The sequence below is a fragment of the Rattus norvegicus genome, chromosome 16 (assembly GCF_036323735.1).
Source record: "Rattus norvegicus strain BN/NHsdMcwi chromosome 16, GRCr8, whole genome shotgun sequence".
Lineage (NCBI taxonomy): Eukaryota > Metazoa > Chordata > Mammalia > Rodentia > Muridae > Rattus > Rattus norvegicus.
The window spans coordinates 64,433,735-64,455,289 of record NC_086034.1 but is presented as its reverse complement, the minus strand read 5'-3'; the positions used below and the strand labels follow the sequence as shown (position 1 = coordinate 64,455,289).

The 21,555-nt window shown below is 44.4% G+C and overlaps 1 long non-coding RNA gene across 1 annotated transcript; it reads left to right on the top strand.

Moving 5' to 3' along the window:
* Nucleotides 1-17,935: 17,935 nt before the first annotated feature.
* On the top strand, nucleotides 17,936-19,701 carry LOC134482399 (uncharacterized). Its single transcript, XR_010058439.1, has 2 exons — nucleotides 17,936-18,019; nucleotides 19,347-19,701. It is a non-coding gene; the product is annotated as an uncharacterized LOC134482399 (long non-coding RNA).
* The last annotated feature ends 1,854 nt before the right edge of the window (nucleotides 19,702-21,555 follow it).

The following is a 21,555-nucleotide window of genomic DNA, read 5'->3' as shown; positions in this document are numbered from 1 at the left end:
AAGCATCATAGTTTGTTTTTATGCCTCTTAGTTAATGTTGAGTGGATTAATTATAGAGAAATAAAAGTCATGGTGACTTATACATGTTAATCATCGAATGTTTGTCAGCTGTGATGTCTGAAGATTTGCCCAATATAAAAGACTCCATAAAATTGCATAATATTGTCATTTAATCATCTGTGATTGAGTTAGAAATTAATTAGTACATATATATTCTAGGGTCGCTAAGAGTCTATCCTTGGTTTAATGTAAAAGCAGAGAGATCAAGCAGGGTACAGAGCTATTTAGATGCATGGCTACATCAATTCCTTTTCTTAAGCTAATTTGAAAGCTGATGTTTGCTGCTGTCATTGCTTCGCCTGATCAGGTGGAATAAGGTGCCTGCACCAAGACCATGTCCTCTCAGGCAATTGTTGGGAAAAAGTAATGAGTAGGCCATTTGTACAAGTGTCCCCCTGACACTTGGAGAGAACTTGATGAGTAAATTGGAACGTCATTGGCCAATACATTAATCATATATGGTTCACTACTGATCCCACTTTCTCCTAATGTGGAATGACTGGCATTTCCAGCACTGTGTGCTTCTACTGAGGCGGGTGCTGGGCAAGGGGATGGTCACACATGTTGCTTTCCTAACCGCCACACCAAGTTTCAACACAGCTTCTCTGTGGCCCCTGGGCAAGTCAAGAAATGACAGGCTAGTCAAACTTAGCCATGATGTCAGAGCCCAAGTCGTCTGTCTGCATGACACTAATTCTTCTGTGTTTTAAGTGAGATGTTCAACTCAGTTTTGCTTTTCTATGGAAGTATTTTAGGAAAGCTAAGTACTACAAATGCAATTGTTTTCATCATTTTCAATATTACTAACATCTATAGTTCCCCTTTGACTGCCTGCTTTGGAAGGAATAGATACATTTATGTCAGTTTTGTCTCTCCTGTGTTTGATAGTGATGCTAAAACTATGTGGTAGTTTACTACTACCACAGCCTTCTTTTCCTTTTTACACACTCTCTAGTGGTTTACATTCAGTACATGGCTAGTGTTAATTCTTACCTCAGTCTTCAATTACATAATATGATGATATAAAGCCATCCATGTCTTGCTCACCATGTGTATGTGTGTGTACATATGTATATGTGTGCATGTGTATATGTGTTGAGTGTGCATGTATATTATGTGTATGTGTCTGTGTGTATAGTGTGTGTGTGTGTGTGTGTGTGTGTGTGTGTGTGTGTGTGTGTACGTGTGTGGCCAGAGGGCAAGGTTGGGAGTCTTGGTTTATGCTCCAAGGGACCCCAGGGATTTGTCTACCTCTGCCTCCAAGGATAAAGCATTTGTGTGGCCTCTAGGGACTAAGATGTTCCCACAACAAACATTTAATGATGGAGCTACCCACATCTTTCAATGTCAGGTCTGAGTGGAGGAGTGGAGGAGTAAGGTTAGACCACCTTTGAAGACCTTTCCATCTTGAGTGGTCTATGGACAGGTTCAAATTACCAAACCACCTTGTCTCAGTTGCTTGAGAGGACATGGCCTCAGTGCCATGACACCTCAATCCACCTGCTCAGATGAAGCTCCAGTTCTGACAGCAGACCTCCCACACTAGTAGGTTTCAAGCCACCTTCTACTGACCCTCAATGATGCTTTTTTAGAAATCAAACCTGTCCTTGGTCTTGGTTTTCAAACCAAAGTCTGTGATGAGGTTTCTGCTCTGGCTTGAGAGCTAAGTTAGGAGTTCCTCTTGTCTCTTCCCTAGGAACACGGATCCTTGTCTGTGAGCTGGGCTAAGTCAATGTACTAAGTATGGCTTCTTGACTCTTCCACACATCTAAGAGTGCCATTATAGAGAGTGTCATTGTAAAGAGGTAGCAATGGGTTTCCTTTTAGGGGAAAATGTCTTTGTGTAAGAAAATTCCTTGACATACCACTTGGAGCAAAAACAGGCCAAGGAAAAAGAGGAGAAGGGAGGAGGAAGAGGAGCAGGGGAGGCAAAGAAGGGTGGAGTGAAAAGAGGAGAGGGGAGAGGAAGAGGGAGGAGGAGGGGGAGGAGATCAATACTGCCAGGGTTCCAAGACACAAAACACTCTAGATAAACTGGTCTATAAAGCAGAGTAGCACTGCAGGATGTAGAGCAGAGAGCAGGAAGAAAAGAAAGGTCCTGACCCAAGGACTTCAAAGGTCAGAAGCCCTCAGGACAAGTGACTTCGTATTTGTTACTGTGCAGAATGTGGAGATCCCCTGAGGTGAAATGAGTTTGACACAAGGATAAGTGCTTCTCACATAAATTCAACTTTCCTTCAGAAATCAAGGTTGTTCCTAGTTATACAGACAGAAGCAATCACACTGTATGTGATCTTATGGATAAGACAGACGCTTCCCCAAGGTGGCCTACTCAGACTAGGTAATGGAAGAAAACTTAACAAAAATGAGTGCTTTTGAAGGGGTGGCCAGAGACAGGGGCTGACCAACATGTAGGAGTGAAGGATTCTACGACCCACAACAGTGAGAGCCGGTGCACACTGGGGAGTTAATGACAACTGAGGACTGGAACTGGAACTGGAGCCACAGGTGGGCAGACACTGGGAGATGGCTGTCAGGAGTGTCCCGGAGACAATTGCCCTGACCTCTCCTTTCTCTCACCCTCTGCTGCTCCCTCCCGTTGACCAAACCAACCAGACGCCAAAAGACAAGAGACAAAGGACAAGTCAACAATCCAAGAGAAACGATAGTCAGGAAAGGCTGAGACCCTGACCCAGAGGAACAATTCAAAACAAACAAAGAAACAAACAACAACAAAGTCCAAGATGTCATAGAAACCAGGCCCAAGTGCCCTGCAAACAGCTCTCTTGAGAATTGCCTGTAACACTTGGAATGGCGTTTCTATTCCACAGAACGGTGTCCAGCCTAATCTTTCTGGTGGCGTTGTGGAACCTTCATTGAGATAGTTACTGTGGTATTAGAATTTCAGTCTCCCAGCTGTTGGGAGTCAACAGCTTGTGACTGCCTGGGTCTCAGAGGTCTCCTGAAGTGTGTCTGATGTTTCTCTATACCTGTGCCTCTGCCGTGCTGGGCTCTCATCTTCGAGTGAGTTTACCCCCTAGAACTGCCCACTGAATGCTGCTCTGTCCTCACGGTCTCCATATCTTATCAGAGCTGGAAAGCCAAACGTTCCTGATGAGTCCTAAGATGTGACCTCCTGAGAGCCCATAAGTGTCCTACCACTCCCATTGAAGAAACACATTATCATGTATCTATGCCCCTGGAGTTTTCTCCTGTTCTGTGGCTTCCATTTGTGTCCAAATATGTATGCCCAATCTCCACAAGAATTAGGAAAATCACCTACCTGGCAAAACCCATCAGGGGCGCGTGAACCCTACTAGGCAAATGGTTCTGTTTATTTATACTTTATTGTGTATGTGTGGTATATGCACTTATATGCACTTGTGTATGCAGGTATGCAGAGGCCCGGGTGGGGACCCTGGGTATCTTGTTTTATCACTCTCCACCATATCCCCTTGAAAGGCTCTCCTGCTGAATCTGAAACGCAGCAGTTGAGCAAGGCTGTCTGGCTCCTATTAGGATTCACTTCACTGTGGTTTTGGGATATGTTGTAATGCACAGCATTTTTTTAAATAGGGGTGCTACAAAAGATTCCCCTACATATAACAAAGACACATGCTCCACTATGTTCATAGCAGCCTTATTTATAATATCCAGAAGCTGGAAAGAACCCAGATGCCCTTCAAGAGAGGAATGGATACAGAAAATGTGGTACACCTACACAATGGAATATTACTCAGCTATCAAAAACAATGACTTCATGAAATTCATAGGCAAATGGAGGGAACTGGAAAATATCATCCTGAGTGAGGTAACCCAATCACAGAAAAACACATTTGGTATGCACTCATTGATAAGTGGCTATTAGCCTAAATGTTTGAATTGCCCTGATGCACAGAACACATGAAACTCAAGATGGATGATCAAAATGCGAATGTTTCACTCCTTCTTTAAAAGGGGAACAAGAATACCCTTGGCAGGGAATAGGGAGGCAAAGATTAAAACAGAGGCAGAAGGAACACCCATTCAGAGCCTGCCCCACATGTGGCCCATACATATACAGCCACCCAATTAGACAAGATGAATGAAACAAAGAAGTGCAGGCTGACATGAACCAGATGTAGATCTCTCCTGGGAGACACAGCCAGAGTACAGCAAATACATAGACGAATGCCAGCAGCAAACCACTGAACTGAGAACGGGACCCCCGTTGAAGGAATCAGAGAAAGGACTGAAAGAGCTTGAAGGGAAGCCACTATCCAAAGACTATACATGGACTGACCCTGGGCTCCAACCTCATAGGTAGCAATGAATAGCCTAATAAAAGCACCAGTGGAAGCGGAAGCCCTTGGTCCTGCTAAGACTGAATCCCCAGTGAACGTGATTGTTGGGGGGAGGGCAGTAATGGGGGGAGGATGGGGAGGGGAACTCCCATATAGAAGGGGAGGGGTTAGGGGGATGTTGGCCCGGAAACAATCGAAATGTAAATAAGAAATAATCAAGTTAATAAAGAAAAAAATAGGGGTGCTAGAGATTCAAACTCAAGTTCTGGTTCTTGTACAACAAGCAGTCTACCCCACTGTGTCATCGGCCCAGCCCGCAGGTAGGCATCTTAAAGCCAGTGCCCTTGATTTCTACTTGCCGTTTGAGCGAACTGGAATGTTCTTGTTGAGTAGCTGGTTTGCTCTGTGGTCAACGTTGGAGGAGATGGTTTCCTATTCCTGATAAATGTGTGGTTTTAGATTTGTCAACCCAGATTTGATCTTGGGCTTAATTATTAAAGTAGCACATTTCCCTCTGCCTACAAAGAAAAAGAAATCCCATCCTAATCTTTTATGCAAATAGAACTCTAGTTAAATCACCTTGGCATTGTTCAGCGGGACCTCTACGGCAAGTTTGCTTGAAGCTATCAGTTCCGGCATCAGCTTGCGTAAGCAGAAAAACCCACATTTCAAAGACATTTCTAAATAGCTGGTGCCTGCTTCTAACAGCAATACCATTGCAATACCTGGCCCATGGCTGCACTTTTATTTGTGGAAGAGCCTATCTCCACTATGTACAAAAATGGAGGAGCTCATGTCTAGTCTGCAGGGCTAAATGGTTGTGGGTATTTGACACACTGCATGTGGTTACTGTGTTTTGGGGCTGCACAACATTAATTCTATGTTATTTTATGGTCCTGTGGTATACTTTACCTGTTCTGCTCCATGGATATACCTTCAGACAGGAAGGTAAGATATAGTAAAGCTAGGCTACCTTTAACCCCAGCTTTAGAGCATGGCTGTCACTAGGGCAATGTGCCCTCTGGAGTGGTTATTCTAAGAACTGTGCTAGACACCCAGAGACAAAGATGGCAGATGAGTGAGTTAGCCTCTCCTCAGGAGTTTACCTTCTACTAGGGGAGGAGACAGGTGAGTGTCTGACCTGAAGCCCGGTGTGAAGTGTGGGGAGGGGAGATTAGAAGAGCATCCCCAGAAGTAGAGCTGCCGGAAGAGTGAAATCAAGCCAGTTCCCAAAAGTCCAAAGGGATAAGGAGAATAGAATGCATGTAGGGAGGGTGAGGCAGGAGGATAACTGTGAGTTCAAAGACAGCCTGGGCTACAGTGAAAGACCTTGCCTCCAAACAAAACCAAAAACATGAAAAAGAACAAAAACAAACCAAAGTAAACCAGAATTAAAAAGAGAGAGGAGCCTTACAGACATAGATAGCACTTCGTCAACCATGGCATTTCTTAGCTCCTCGTCGAAGGCTATTCGATAGGAAACGGTGGCACTTGGACTTTGGTCCAGCAAGATTGGGTAGGCAGTCTTACCTGTCTATACCTTTGCTTTGTCTCTTGTGACAGGGGACAGTTGCTGTATGGTTTCATGTTCCATTTTATTCCTACTTTGGAGTGCCCTAACTCATCTCCCTTCCTCTTCTAGAAGGTTCTGTGAGGCATCATAACATGCCATCTGCTAGGTCCTCAATGTCATGCTGCCACCAGACGTGCCCAGCCATGTGCTGAAAACTTGAAGTAATTTCTGGCTTATTTTGGGGTTTTCAACTTTAAATTTCTTGTTGTTCAAGCAGGAAAAGCTTAGCTAAAACTGCATTTAAAAAAAAAAAAACCCAGGCCCTCAAATCTGTGCTAATCACTTGTCCTACCTGCTTTATGTTGTTATGTGCTGGATGTAAGTATTATATCCAGAGGTCAAATCCGTCCTCAGCGAGAGTCAAAAGGTGCTTCGGTTGAATTTGGAAGCAATTTGGAGGAAAGAAGAAAAAACTTTGCCAGGTACAAAAGAGAATAAATACTTACTCGAATGGAGAATATAAGACGAACAGTGAACCTGGAAGATAACTGTGGGCTTACGGGATAACTTACGGGCCCATAGGGTGACCCACAGGCTATAGGATCTTAGACCCCTGCTCTCCCCCTCCTGGAAGGCAAGGAATCTTGTAGTGCATACTCTGTGCTGGACACTATAGACATCATCTCTCACTTATAGGAGCCATGTGCCTTATAGATTACAATGTCACTTGTCACAGAGATGCTGGATGTGGTGCCATGCACCCATAATTCCAGAACTCAGAGTTCTGGCCTGCCTAGGCTAAGGGGCGAGACCCAGTTTCACAGAGCCAGCAAACAAACTGAATATTATATTAGTTAGTCTTTCTGCCTTTAGTTTTATAGAAATTACACTTATTTATTTATTTATTTATTTATTTATTTATTGAGAGAGAGGGAGAGAGAGAGAGGTGGGATGGAGGAGAAGAGAGGGATAGAGAGGAGACGAAAGCTTAAGAACGGGAAATTGCACTGGGCTAGAGGTCGTTAGGGGAGCAGCAGAGGTCAGAGCAAACGTCTTGATTGGTCAGTTTAGAAACTCTTCACTTTCCTGTCCTGCACAATGTCTGGTAGCTACTTTCTACTTTGAAAACATGTGCATTCATGCATTCTCTCTGCTGTGTGCACGTGCTTGTACTTGTGCTTGTGAGTGTGTGTGTGTGTGTGTGTGAGAGAGAGAGAGGGGGGGGGAGAGAGAGAGAGAGAGAGAGAGAGAGAGAGAGAGAGAGAGAGAGAGAGAGAGAGGAGGTGTGGGGGGGGGATCTGTCTCCCAGTTAAATAACCTGGGGTTTATCTTTGCAGCTCACCCGAGGTGGCAGCACCAGCTCACTCGCTGGCCTCTTTTCTCTGCTCTAAAGAGGGACAGAGCTAGAGACCTGTGAGCTGGCCAAGAAGCATCTGGACCATTCAGGAAGCATGTAATGGGATTCCTTTAAAAATAGGTCTGTGCAGGGAAAATAGAAGTCTTTAGAACTTAGCTGTTAACATTCCAGTGTAAGAGCCTAACAGTTAATCTTTCCCCTCCTGGATGCCTGCCCTATTAACTCTCCTTCACTGTTATCAAATTTTTTTCTTCAGCCTGCACTCACCCATCCCAGTATGTGTAGGGCTCAGTGTCCCTTGAAAATGCCAAAGCCTGCCCTGGGGGAGGGTAGAGGGGATTTAAAGGTCCCAGAGCAAAGTCAGCAACATTTCTATGTGCAATCATGAGTTCACCTAAAAATAAATAAAAAACAACTGCTTTTATAGTAGCTATCAAAAAGAATAGATTTAACCAAGAAGGTAAAAGACCTACGGTAGGCTGAAAACCACATGAAGAAATTGACAAAGAAATAAATGCAAATGCATTTCAGGTTTATGAATGGAAGGAATTAATGTTATTAAAAGGTCCATAATGTTGACTGTCACCTTGACAGGCTCCAGAGTCACTTAGGAGTCATACACTCTCAGGGTATCTCTGTGGGAGTTGGAAAGGAGCCCTAGCCTGGATGTGGACAACCCTGCTCTACCGGACTGTGGTGCCAGCCTGAATCTAGTAGAGTCCCAGCATTCATCTCTCTGCTTCTGCGGCTGCTGAGTGACCTTTGACTCCTGCTGCCACAATCGACTGGATCCTCGAAATGTAAGTCAAAATAAACTCTTCCCTCCTGTCAGGTATTTTCCCACAGTAGTGAGAGGAGCAACTGATACACTGCCCACAGCAAGCTACAGATCCCGATGGCATTTTCTTTTCTTTTCTTTTCTTTTCTTTTCTTTTCTTTTCTTTTCTTTTCTCTCTCTCTCCCTCTCTTTCTCTCTCTTTCTCTCTCTCTCTCTCTCTCTCTCTCTCTCTCTCTCTCTCTCTACAGAACAAGAAAAACAAAAATGGACCCTGAACAGACAAAGCAATATGGATTGAAAAAGAACAGAACCGCAGTGGTCATACTGCTAGGTCTCAAAGCTGTGGGGGTCACAAGAGTGTCCCACTGGCATGAACGCTGGCAGACACATTAATCTAGGAAAGCCCAACGTGAAGACAGAGGTGTGAGTGACGAACAGCGAGGAAACAAGAGTGTGTTTAGTAAGCGAGGCTGGGACGGGAGGATGCTCACATTCAAAATGGCTCCCCATGTACAAAAAATTAATCTCAAATAGGATTAAATACTTAAACACAAAGTCGGGAGCTATCAAGTTACCAGAGGAATGCATGGAGGCTTAGGCAATGACTTCTTATAATTAAGGCCCTCAGTAGCACAGGCTCTCTCTGACCTCCTCAGTTGACATACACATATACAAGCAGACAAAACATGCATGCACATAAAATAGAATAAATAAACATTTTAAAATGTAAAGAAATTTTTCTGTGAATATTCTTTACAAAGTAAAGTCACTGAAAAGGACCCTTTGTTCATCCTTGGACTGTGAAGGTGTCAGCAGCCCCCTTCCCAATCCTGGATGGTGTTCTCTTGGCATTTCCTCAACTCAGAAATCTAAGAGGGACTGGGGGTTGGGGGGATACCCAGGGGATAGCTGCAGATTTGGGGTTTGTGGTCTCTATACCCACAAGGTAGGGTTTTTATAATCACTACAATTCCTGATAGCTCTTCTCATTTTTTCTTGAGCAGTGAAGCCTATAAAACCATCTGCTCATGGAGAAATATAGGCACATCCTTGGGGCCATCCGCATTTAGGGTTCCCCTCCTTGGGTTACCACTGGGTACACTGGGAGATCAGTAAGAGCCGAGCCCTGTGTAAGGCTACACCATCACTAAAGGGCATCTGAGCGATGAGAACTACATTCTGAAAAGAATAGAAAAATGCATATTTTTATTTATTATTTATATTTTAAATGTGCGTACACTTTTTTTTTTTTTTGGTTCTTTTTTTCTGAGCTGGGGACCGAACCCAGGGCCTTGCGCTTCCTAGGTAAGCGCTCTACCACTGAGCTAAATCCCCAGCCCCCATATTTACATTTCAAATGTTATTCCCTTTCTGGGTTTCTAGGCCAACATCCCCCTAATCCCTCCCCCTCCCCTTCTCTATGGGTGTTCCCTTCCCCATCCTCCCACCATTACCGCCTTCCCCCAACAATTACGTTCACTGGGGGTTCAGCCTTGGCAGGACCAAGGGCTTCCCCGTCCACTGGTGCTCTTACTAGGCTGTTCATTGCTACCTATGAGGTCGGAGCCCAGGGTCAGTCCATGTATAGTCTTTAGGTAGTGGCTTAGTCCCTGGAAGATCTAGTTGTTTGGCATTGTTGTTCATATGGGGTCTCGAGCCCCTTCAGCTCTTTCAGTCCTTTCTCTGATTCCTTCAACGGGGGTCCTGTTCTCAGTTCAGTGGTTTGCTGCTGGCATTCACCTATGTATTTGCCATATTCTGGCTGTGTCTCTCAGTAAAGATAAACATCCAGTTCCTGTCAGCCTGCACCTCTTTGCTTCATCCATCTTATCTAGTTTGGTGGCTGTATATGTATGGGCTACATGTGGGGCAGGCTCTGAATGGGCGTTTCTTCAGTCTCTGTTCTAAACTTTGCCTCCCTTTTCCTTCCTAAGGGTATTCTTGTTCCCCTTTTAAAGAAGGAGTAAAGCATCCACATTTTGGTCATCCTTCTTGAGTTTCATGTGGTCTGTGCATCTAGGGTAATTCGAGCATTTGGGCTAATATCCACTTATCAGTGAGTGCATACCAAGTGTGTTTTTCTGTGATTGGGTTATCTCACTCAGGATGATATTTTCCAGTTCCATCCATTTGCCTATGAATTTCATAAAGTCATTGTTTTTGATAGCTGAGTAGTATTCCATTGGAGTACACTGTTTTGATAGCATTTCATGCACCCTCTTTCTCTGTCCTTCCCTTCCCCCTCCCCTCCTACTCCTTCTTGGCCTCAAGTCCTCTTCTTTGATAATTATACACACACACACACACACACACACACACACACACACACACACACACACACCCTACTATATTCATTTAGTGTAGCTTATGTGTATGCATGTTTAGGACTGACCGCTTGGGACTGGAAATGTTTGCCTAAACAAGACATACATAATCACCTCCAGGCACAGGGCCCCTTCCTTTGAAGAGCTCAGGGCTGTCAAGGGCTACTGAACCTACAGCATGGCGGGCAGGCATGGGCTGTCTGCAGAGCTTAGAAGAGCAGGTCCATGCTGAGAAAGGTTCTCTCCCCTATGCTTTGATAACCCTCCGTCCAATCAGGCATCTCCATAGTGGACCAGGCAGCAGCATCAGTCTCATAGCATGAAGTCCATGTGTATAACACACCGAAAATATCTGTGCTCACTTCCTCCCCTTAGACTGCCTTCTGGCTGGGCTCTAATCCAAGAAGAAGGAAGCAGGCTGCTTTTTCCTGGTCTGTGTGTGCAGCTGAAGAGTCATTCCTTGGGGTCATCAAGGTACTCTGTGTCCCCCTGGCCCGTTTTACAAGGCCACTCCTTTACTGCCCGCCCATCTTTCTCAGGGTTGTGCAGCTGACATCCAAGCCTGAGGGCTGGGTCGAACGTGTATCTAAGATAACAATCTTGTTATATTCAGTCTTTTATTCCAATCTATCAAGCTCACTTTAGAGTGTGATTTTGTCACAGAAACAATAGGTATAATTCACTCACAGATCAGATCAGTTTGCCATTTCTAATTTCATCAGGATTAGAGTTCTGAACTTTTCCTACCCTAGTGTCTGAAGGGAACAACACTCTTCAACATCACTGCCTAATCGCCCAAGGCCATAGAGGGAGGGGACTGATAAAGGAAAAAATCCTTCAATAGCGGGTTACAGAGTATGGGCATACTGCAGCTCAGCACTCTTTTCTGAACTCTACTCACCATTTTGATTAGCCTCCCAGAAGGGCTAATCAAACCATACTGATAATTATGGTGAATACAAGGCCACATTGCTAACTACTTCACTGTAGCTGGGCTTCTATCTACTGATCATCTGAGGGGTGCATGCGCATGCATGTGCGTGCGTGCGTGCGTGCGTGGGTGTGTGTGTGTTCATCCAGTGATTGATATGTTCTACAACATCATCAGGACAACTCCTTTGACACTTTGCAGGGAACCCCTTATGGCCCCACACCCTACACACACCGCTAACCTGCTCCTGAGCTCTTTGATGCAAAAGTCAGAATTCGGAGTTCCTAAGGGCTTTTGAAATTCAGACTTCACAATACAGGAGGACATACACATTTGGAAAAATGCCTGGACCTCCTCACAGCACTGGGCGTCACAGCATCAAGCTCTCGCCCACAGCCAAAGCAGCAAGCGTAGGTAATTACATAATCTCCACACAATATAATAGATTTTCCTATTACAGGCATTGTGCCTTAGATATGCATTTCCTCCAGACATTTTCTGGCTTGCTTTATTACCTTGGTTTCTTTTAGTCAATTATATGTTAGCCTTTTTCATTTCCTTTGAAAAGTCAATAAAAACATAATTACCAAAAAAGAAAAAGAAAAAAAAAAGTCCTGTTGGAAAAGGCTATCAACCATTTCATTGTCTGGGCTGCTTAGGAAATGTTTATCTGTGGACCGGGAATTTCTTATTTGCGTTGGCCCTGTCTTTGTGTATCTAGTCACTGTGACACAAAAATCCCTTTCCTGAGCTGGTGAGCCTCAGAGCCTTCCGAAATGAAGGCCATGTGGCAGACGCTGAACAGGTGGCCTGTGCGGCTGGAAATTAACCCTTTTTAGCCTGCCCCATTCACTCCTCACTCATCTCCCTCTCCCTCTTCCCCTCCCCCTCCCTCCTCTCTTCCCTCTCTCCCTCCCCTCCTTCTTTGTCTCTCTGCTCCCCTTTCCTGCCCCAGAATAGGCAGTGATATTGCTCATACACAGATAAAAAATGGATTTTAGATCAAATTTAATGTTTCTAAAACGTGCTTTGGATTCGAAGGAAGCTTGGGAAGGCAGCCTGTTAACAAGGTATCTCAGTATCTCAAGGGCCTCACCAGAGCTGGTACATTAACATCCTCGGCCTGGTCTGGAGGCTGCAGGAGTAAACCAGTTGGGGGATCTGTGTGGTAACAAATGCCCTCAGGGAACTGAAGAATCTAGTTGAGAATCCAGTTATGAAAACGGTTGAATACAATAAAGTATGTTTCCTGTCTATAAAGATGACATATATTTCTGTGAGAAATATGTAAAATATATGAAAGGTAAGAAAGAAAATCTAAATTATCTGTCTGCTACCACCAAAAGTTAATCACCATTAATGTATTTTTTTTTCTTAGCATGGCTTTGTTTAAATTTGTTTTTCGAAACTGTCATCACTTGTTGAAATGTGTTCTTTCACCTTGAGTCAGGCCAGGGATGTTCAGCCGTAGAACCCTCACCTGGCTTTGATTGCTCTAGACTTAATTGCCATTACTGCAAAAAGAAAATCACCGGAGCTGTTTAACATTATTTAAATTTATCTTATGGGTAAGAAGTATTCCATCATTCAAACACAAATCAATTAATTTAACAGATTCTTACTAGAATCACACTGATTGACGATATTAGGTATTCCAATATCCCAGCAGGTGCTGGCTCACTGGGCACACACGTTTTTGTGTGTCCAGGTACAAATTGTCTACTTAGGAAAATTTCCTAGATGTTTGTTTAATGGGCTTAGAAATATATAGACAGCTCCCCACTTCCTGCAGTTTGGTTTCAGTTTTTGACTTTACAGTGGTGTGGAAACAATACGTATGTGGTTCAAAGTTCACTTCTCTATTCTGAGTTTTAACCTTTTCCTGGGCTGGTGACTGTGGCACCATTGTCTTGCTGTTCTGAATGAGTACAATATCCTCAGAGGCCATTGCGGTTACAGGCAGTTGTAAGCAGCCCAATATGGATGCTAGGAACTGAACTCCAGTCCTTTACAATAACAATGTGTGCTCTTAACCACTGAGCCAGTTCTCCAGTCCCTGAAGGGTTTGGTTTCTTCTTGTTGTTGTTCTTTTGTTTCATTTAAGTTTATAGAAGCTTTCTTTTCTACACAATTACTGTTTATAAAGTCCTTCCTTTGGAACGTCCTCTTTTTCTATTAGTGTCTTCCCCGCCACTCCCTGTCTGGCTAGCTTTATGTTTTATCATGTCTTCTGCTCTCGTTTCTTATTCTCTCTTAAGCAATGCAGCACTTTGTTTCCTGTTACTATAACAAAACACCCAAGACCAGGTAATTTAAAATAAAAAAGGTCCATTTAATCATACAGTTTTGAAGGTGAAATACATGACTGGCAAAGCACTGGCACTGGTGAGAACCCCTTCCTCTAAGTCACAACATGACTGATCTTATCACAACGATAAAAGCTCTTGGGAGCAGGACGTCCCTGAGCAAGTAGCCAGAGCATCAGAAGAATTATGATAATGTGCCAGTTGACTCCATGTCTAAAATGTCCCTCTTCCTCCAGCATTGTCATACTGAGTCATGACACTTAGAGGAAAGGTCAAATTCAAAGCACATCAGTCTCTTTGCAATATAGTCTACTACAATGTAAAGACTCTACACTTGATTTTCTCTTTATCCCAAACGACTCTCCTCATTTCCCACCATCATTCTTAATTTTTCTCTAGCTGGTTTGAAGGAACATCTGTTATGGTTTTAATCTGAACTGTTACCAAGCATCTCGTGTTGAAGGCTACCAAGCCTTCAGTACAACAGTGGTCAGAGGCGAGGTCTTTAAGACTTACTGGATTATGAGGACTCTGACCGAATCTGTGGATGAACCTACTAATAGAGTCACAGTTTTTATGCTATTGGGGGGGGGGGGCGTGTAATCTTTGGCAGATGTGACCTAGCTTGAGAGATACACAGATCACTGGTGGCCTGAGAGGTAGGTACCTTTTGTCTCTGGCCTTTCTCTCTTCACTCCTTGGATCCCCACCATGTGCTTCCCACCATGGTGTTGCCTTGTCATAGGCCGTACAGCAGAACGAAGTGGTCATGGACTGACACCTGTGAAACTGTGAGCCCAAATAAAACTTCCCCTCTGAGGTTGGTTTTGCTCAGAGACGTTGACTAACAGCATCCAAGTCAATTTCTTCATGTGTCTAGATCTGTTTTTGCTTACCTTGCTGTTCCGCTAATACCAGACTATTAAAATCCAGTGCAGTTTTTGCTGTTGTTTGCTTCTGCTTTAATTGTGGGAGCCAAAATGTCGTGTTTTAATATCTGGCCTTAAGAGTCCATTCCCCTTTAATTCTCAGGCTTTAACTCTCGTTTATTTGTGTTTCATGTTGTTTTCCAAAGAAATTTGAGCTGATTTTATTAAAATACCTGCTTTATTAATTTTACCAAAATCTTATTATGTCAGCTGACTTGAGAAATTGACCTTCTTCTTAAAATTTCAAGGACCTTCTGTATGAAACTTCCACGTTGAACACTTAAGCATATAATATCTTTACCATATTCTATGGTAACCCTCAAATGGTAAGTCAAAACCCAATCACAGTTTAGCACTGAGAAAGGCCGTCAGAAGACAAAATCCCAGCACATTCCTGGGGGACAGAGCAGAAGGACAGTGCAGCCTGCCCTGTGTCAGAAAAGGACTCCCAATTCCTAGACGGAGAATGGCTAAGAGCTGCAGCTTAAAACAAGGATATTTGGAGCCCTGCTAACTAAGGCTGAAGTCTACCGTTGTCCAGATAGCCTTCTAAGCCTGGTACAAAATAGCGGACTCCCCTTGTCAGTGAGGCTTTCTCTTCTCAACCTGGGGGACCCCAAACCCCACAACCTATACCTGTCAAATGTCTCGAAGCCTTTGTTAAGAGATTACAGGTCCTTTCTCCTGATAAGAACCCATTCAGCTAGCACCTGAGATTCCTGGAATGCCTCCCCATGCTAATGAAGCATCTCAGCACCTTAGCTTTCAACCAATGACCTTTGCCTCCCCTGGATATCCCTACCCCATCCCCAAAACTATATAAGCCTTGATTCACCCCAAGTAAAGTTGATCTGTCTTCCCAAAACTGGTCTAGTATATTATGATTTGTACTCACGAACTGTGTGAAACTCTATGAACTTTACTCCCTTTGTCATCATGGGCTGGTTGTAACCAATGACCCCAAGAGAAGGGAGACCTACAGAGCTGAAATTCTCCATGTGAAGCAAATACCTCCTGGTCCCTTTCCAGTCCTCCACAGGGAGAAAAGTCAGACATTCCTGCCCAGGAACCATTGTGGAACCCTTTCCATTCAATAACACATTTTGAGGAAGTGCTGTGGCTCTCAGAATTCTGTTTTACCCTGGGTGGGAAATCTCTCTGTCTAGACTCTGAGTTGTTGATGGAGCACCACATTATCTCCAACTCCTTCCCTTCCCTGTCATGAGGAGAAATTCTGAGGCAGTTTTCCTGAAGTTTGTCACTGTGTCTATATAGTATCTGGAGGACACCACAGTGATATAATCTACCATTTCTGTCATAGAACACGAATCCCTAAATTTCAGTGGCACTTTTGCCATTTTTGTTAGAATAGGGAGAGGGGGTTGTCAGATACCTGGGCCTATCTCTCCTTACCTTGCATCTGAGACGGTCATTTTTTTTTTCAAAAAATTTGCATATATTCAAACCATGTGAGAATTGGGGACACAGGGGGAATGGTGAATTTGGGTGATGACAGGAAGCCATGGGATAATGACATCTGAGAGGATTTGCAGGATGAATGAGATTCAAATAGGCAGATGAGGGAAGTGATGCCCCAGTCTGAGTCAGGCAGAAGCATGGAGATGCAAACACAGGAGGGAGAACTAGGGAAGTGTGAGAGGACCCAAGCAGGGCATTCATGGCTCATTAGTCTGGAAGAAGAAGAGTCCTTATGTTGTGTTCTCTGAGTCACAATGAGCAACTGGAAGATGTGTTCCAGACAGAGTAGGGAAACTCCCCAAAGGAGAAATCTATCTTTCTAGTTATGGGGAAGATCAGCTCAGAGCCCTTTGGAGACATCAGCCAGCTGGCCAGCTGGCCTCCCCCGAATACAATGGTGTCCATGTCAACTTCCTAAAAGACCTATGGGTCAGTGCCACACACATAGGACACAGAGCAGAGGCCCAGGTGGATGAGGACGGAAGTGAGCTAGAGGACATCCTGGAGCATGCTGGACGGAGCCTGGAGGAGGGACAGATGGCAGACACAGACATTCTGCCCCTGAGGAGAAAGTAGGAAGGCACAAAGCAGCTGTGGCAAGGCTGGCAGCCCAGCGTCATGAGACCTCGGAGGCTTTGCAGCAGCTCTGACGTCAGGACCAATTTCTCAGGGAAAGCCTGCACAGCGTGGGCAGCAGTCTCCAGCCGTGCCCGTACTGGTCTCAGTCTTCAGTGTAGGCTCAGTGCAATAGGAATAGGGGACCCCGTGCTGCTGCTTCAGTGTGTCTTGTTTAGTTAGTTGAGTGAGAGACAGAGAGCAAACAATAAAGTGAAAGACAGAGTCACTCTCAGGAAGACAATTGTGTTGTTTCCCTATCAAAAAAAAAAAAAAAGATCGTGATATGTCAACATGAAATAAATTATTTGTTCTTTAAAAATAAGGAAACTGATCATTTCCTTATCATATACATAATATATGCTTATTATGAAAAACCTAGTTAAATAATTACTACCATGTTCTCAAATCTTAGTCTATTGGTATAGTCTTTCATTCTTTATATATGTAAGTGTAGAAGGCTGTATTTATTCAGTATCTACACTTGAATATGTATGTGTGTATATAGCAACTCATATATTTGTGTATAAATGTTTTATTTATTGATGTTTTATATGTGTGAGTGTTTGCCTCCATGTTTGTGTATGTATCATGTGTGTGCAATGGTCACAGAGGCCAGAAGGAGGAGTAGGATCTTCCCAGAACTGGAATTACAAATGTATTGAGCTGCTGTGTGGGTGCTTGGAACCTAACCCTGATCCTCCATGAGAGAAGTGCTCTTAACCACGGATATATCTCTCCGACCCTCATGTGAACATTTTGGTAAATAGCGTTCTTTGCATTATGTTTGTAATCTTAAACACAGTAGTTTCAAAAGATGCCAAGTTTTTTCCCATTAGTAAAGAAAAATAGATGAAGATGAAAGATGAAGAGGGGGGAGGAGGAGGGAGAAGAAGGAGGAGGGGGAGGAGTGGAAGAGGAGGAAGAGAGGGAGAGGGGGAGGGAGAGGAGGAGGAGGGGGAGGAGGAGAAGGAGGAAGAAGAGGAGAAGGAAGAGAGGAAGAGGAAGAGGAGGAGGAGAAGGAGGAGGAGAAGGAAGAAGAAGAAGAGGAAGAAGAAGAAGAGGAAGAAGAAGAAGAGGAAGAAGAAGAAGAAGAAGAAGAAGAGGAAGAAGAAGAAGAAGAAGAAGAAGAAGAAGAAGAAGAAGAAGAAGAAGAAGAAGAAGAAGAAGAAGAAGAAGAAGAAGAAGAGGAAGAAGAAGAAGAAGAAGTAGAAGACGACGACAATTTTTAAAAAACTAGTTTCTGCAGAGATAGTCCCAGTTATATGATAAATAGCCCTGTAGCAGTGGGTGAGACGGGTGAGCAGATGCTGTCCCTTCATAAATTGTATGGCTTTCTGTTTCCCCCTTGCTGATTGGTAGGGCCAACAGAAAGCAGTGGAAATCGATCCTGTGTCTATAGACCATGACGATCCCATCCTCTTAAGACAAAGAGAAGAGCAAGGTGAGTCGGACCTTGGCATTGCTTTGTAGTATTTAAAGTACAGATGAGTCACTGAGGAGAGAGTGTCCAAATCCGTCCGCGTATTTACCCACCTGCCATAGATTACCGTTTAACCAGCAGCTCCCTGAGCACATTGGTTTGCTCAACAAATACCTCAATGCCCTGGGCGCTGTTCTGATGCAGGAGATGCTGCCACAAAGCGGGAATCTGTTGTGCTCTGTAAGCTTTTCAAGGAGGCAAAGCTAGATGAGCAGTGCTTCATCAAGTAGAAACAGTGTGAGAAGAAGGAAGGGAAGGGGATGTGGGGTTGGGGGTCAGGGCTCCAGCCCACCATGGCTGGTAAGTGGCTGAGCTCTTTGGGATCGCTCTGTCTGCCTTTGGACAGGAGAGGTCTCTGAGCTCAGCTCAGCTCACCCTGATAGAGTCCCCAAGGACTGGGATATGGATAAGCTGAGAAGCAGGGATCCTCTAGGGCTGCCAGAACATGGAGTAACAGTTATAATCCAGATGAAGAGCCCCTTGGGGAGATGAGTGTCTAGGAAGGAGAGTAGGAAGAGCCTTGGGTCATGCTCCCTACTGGTGCAGAACATCTTTCCTCCAGTCAACCTCGGAGGAGGAGCCGGAGTTCAGGGTGGTGGCGTGTAACACCATCCTCAGTAAGGTTTGTGGGTAATGAATGAGGAAAGGAACCAGGAAGATCCTACTGACTGAAACCATTAGTTGAGACTACACGAGGCAGGCAATGCAGTTGGGGCTACTAACAAGGCAGTTGTGAGGGAGAAAGAAGCCCACAGAACTCCCAGTCCTGGAGTCCCTGACCCCTCGGGAGCTGCCTGCCTTCCTCATCATCTCCTCAGTGAGCGTGCTTCCTTCAGGTGCCTGGGCTCCTGGGGACCCTTTAAGGGGATGCACATCATTGCTAGTTAATCCAGCTCAAGGCGGTAAGTAAAAACATTAACCAGTGAACTTAGTTTTGCGCCAGCCCCAGAGGCCACTACTTGGGCAGGGAGATTTTTATATCCTCCCTGCCAATTGCTAAATCTTGACTCACTCCCAGTTTTTCGAATACCATTCCATTGATTCAAAAGCAAAGCAAACACAGATGAGGAAGGAGAGAGGACTTGAGTCAGGTATGCACACAGTAGGTAGAAAATGAAATCTGTTTCGGATTGGCCACAGGTTGATAGGATAATCTAAATCGCCCACCTCTATTCACCACCCCGTATTATTTGATTGATAGATGTTACTCATAAGGCCATACTGATTTGTGCCAAGACCTGGCCCATGTTGTCACTTAAGATCATCAATTCAATTCTGATCCCAATAGGAGTGGAGGCCCCAGCTGTGATCCAAAATGAAAAGCTTTGTCAGTGGACATCACCGAACCAAGTTACCGTTGTACCCAGAGGTATCCCCAGTAGGGGGTATCTTTCTTCATACCTGAAGGTAGTCTGGCAAGCCCATTTTACACACCTGGAGCTCTTTAAGCAGTAACAGACTCATGTCACCCACCCCCTTCCTATATTCTCTTGTCTGCCCTTGAGAAGGATCCCACACCGAGTTTAAGACAACCAGCTCCTTAACACTAACCTTGACCATGTCCTGTCCATGTTTGCTGTCTATCATGTAAGCACTCAGTAAGTACTTCTCAAATAAACGATTAGAACATTTTATGGGCTAAACCTTGTTCCCTCTAGAATTTATAATTTGAAGTATAACCAGAGATCAGATACTTTAAAGGGTTGAGTCCCGCTTTAATTTCTTTTCTCATTACTATAGCATAATGCCAGATAAAAGCAGCTCAAGGGAACTGCTTTCAGTCCACAGTTTGAGGGTACAGTATGCCACTGCAGAGAGTCATGGCAGCAGGAGTCTGAGCCAGCACATTATCTCCACAGTCAGGTAGCAGTGCCACCAACATCAGAACCGCATCTAGAGCAGTGAGCTATAGTGGATGGGCTCAGGACACAGCCAGTTAATTGGATTGATAATCTGTGATAGGTGGGTAACTATGGGGATGGGTCTCAATGCTGTTCCTCAGATCATCTGTCCTGAAAGCCATGAGCACTGGTACTCAGCTCATCTCCTCCTTTCTCTTCTGTCAGGAGCCCACCCCATAGAATGGTGTCACCCACTTTAAGGGTGGAGTCTTCCACCTCAACTAAAACAGTCTTGAAAGCCCCTCACAGACATGCCCAAAGGTTGGACTCCTAGGTGATTCTATATCTTGTCAAGTTGATAAAATTAGCCATCATAGGCTCTAATCTAAAATGACAAGTGTCCTTAGAAGGAGAGAGACGAGGACGGACATTGACACAGACACATACAGAGTAACGACCGCAGAGGGTATTGTGTGTCCATACAACAAGAGTGGCCTTGCTGACATGCTTGAGCTTCTAGATTCCCAAACTGTAAGAAAAAAATAAAGTCCTATTAGTTAAACTGCCCAGTTTGTGGACTTTTGTAGCCTTAGCAAACAGATGTGATCTCATTACAAACATACAAAAGTAATGATCCTGTTTGGGAAGTTAGAGAACCAACCAGGAGTTAAGTGATTTGTCCACAAAGGAACTCTGTGGAAAGCATTTCTGTAGCTGTCACTTCCTGGACATTATATAGAAAGCAAAGGACAGAACTTGGAGCCCACAGCCCATGTCTCCCCTTTAGGGCTACATGCCTGACAAGAAGGGGAACAGCAGGGATCTGAAACAAATGCTGTGGTTCCCAGGTGGGAAGGGGGCGGAGTCTGAGATGGGCAGGGTCCATTCTTATTGGGAGTGAGTGAGGAATACCTGGAGAGAGTCTTAAGCAGACTCTTTTAGGTGAACGCCTTCCCCGTGGCAATCTTTAATGAAGCAGCTGAGACCTTGTTGCTTGTTCATATTGCTTTATTGGGGGTGGATGTGGGTGCATGCACTCTATTTGGGGTGAACCAGGCATTATACATTCACCTTTTGCAGGAAGGGCATGAGAATAGCCAGGAAAGGGAGGTCATTGGCTGAAGTGGTTCCCAAGAAACCCAGACCAGAAGGTGGCACTTCGAGGCACACAATGGTCACCCCACGGATCACTTTCTTGGAAGGAAAACAGGTGGAGACAGGAGGGAGCCTCTGGCTGCCCTCGAGCAGTAAGAAACATGATGGGAGGGGTGACATGGAATTCCAGTTCCACTGCGGTAACAGCTATTGATCCCGAGAAAGGCTAAAAGGGGTGGGTCAAGCCTAAAGTGGTTCATCCTGGCAGCTACATAAGGATGTGGCCTTCACAAGTCAGAGTTTGATATGTGTATATATATATATGTATGTATATGTATATGTATATATATATGTATGTATATGTATATGTATATGTATATATACATACATACCTTGGTCATATATATATGACCAAGGGAACCAAGTCTGAATATGCAGGATACCAATTGTAAGAAATCTGTAAGCTGTGATGACCTTTATTCAAACCCAGAGGCAAACAGCATTTAGCAAGGACCCTGATGAGCCTGTGATTGCCCAACTGTCATTCCCCAACTCTGAGAG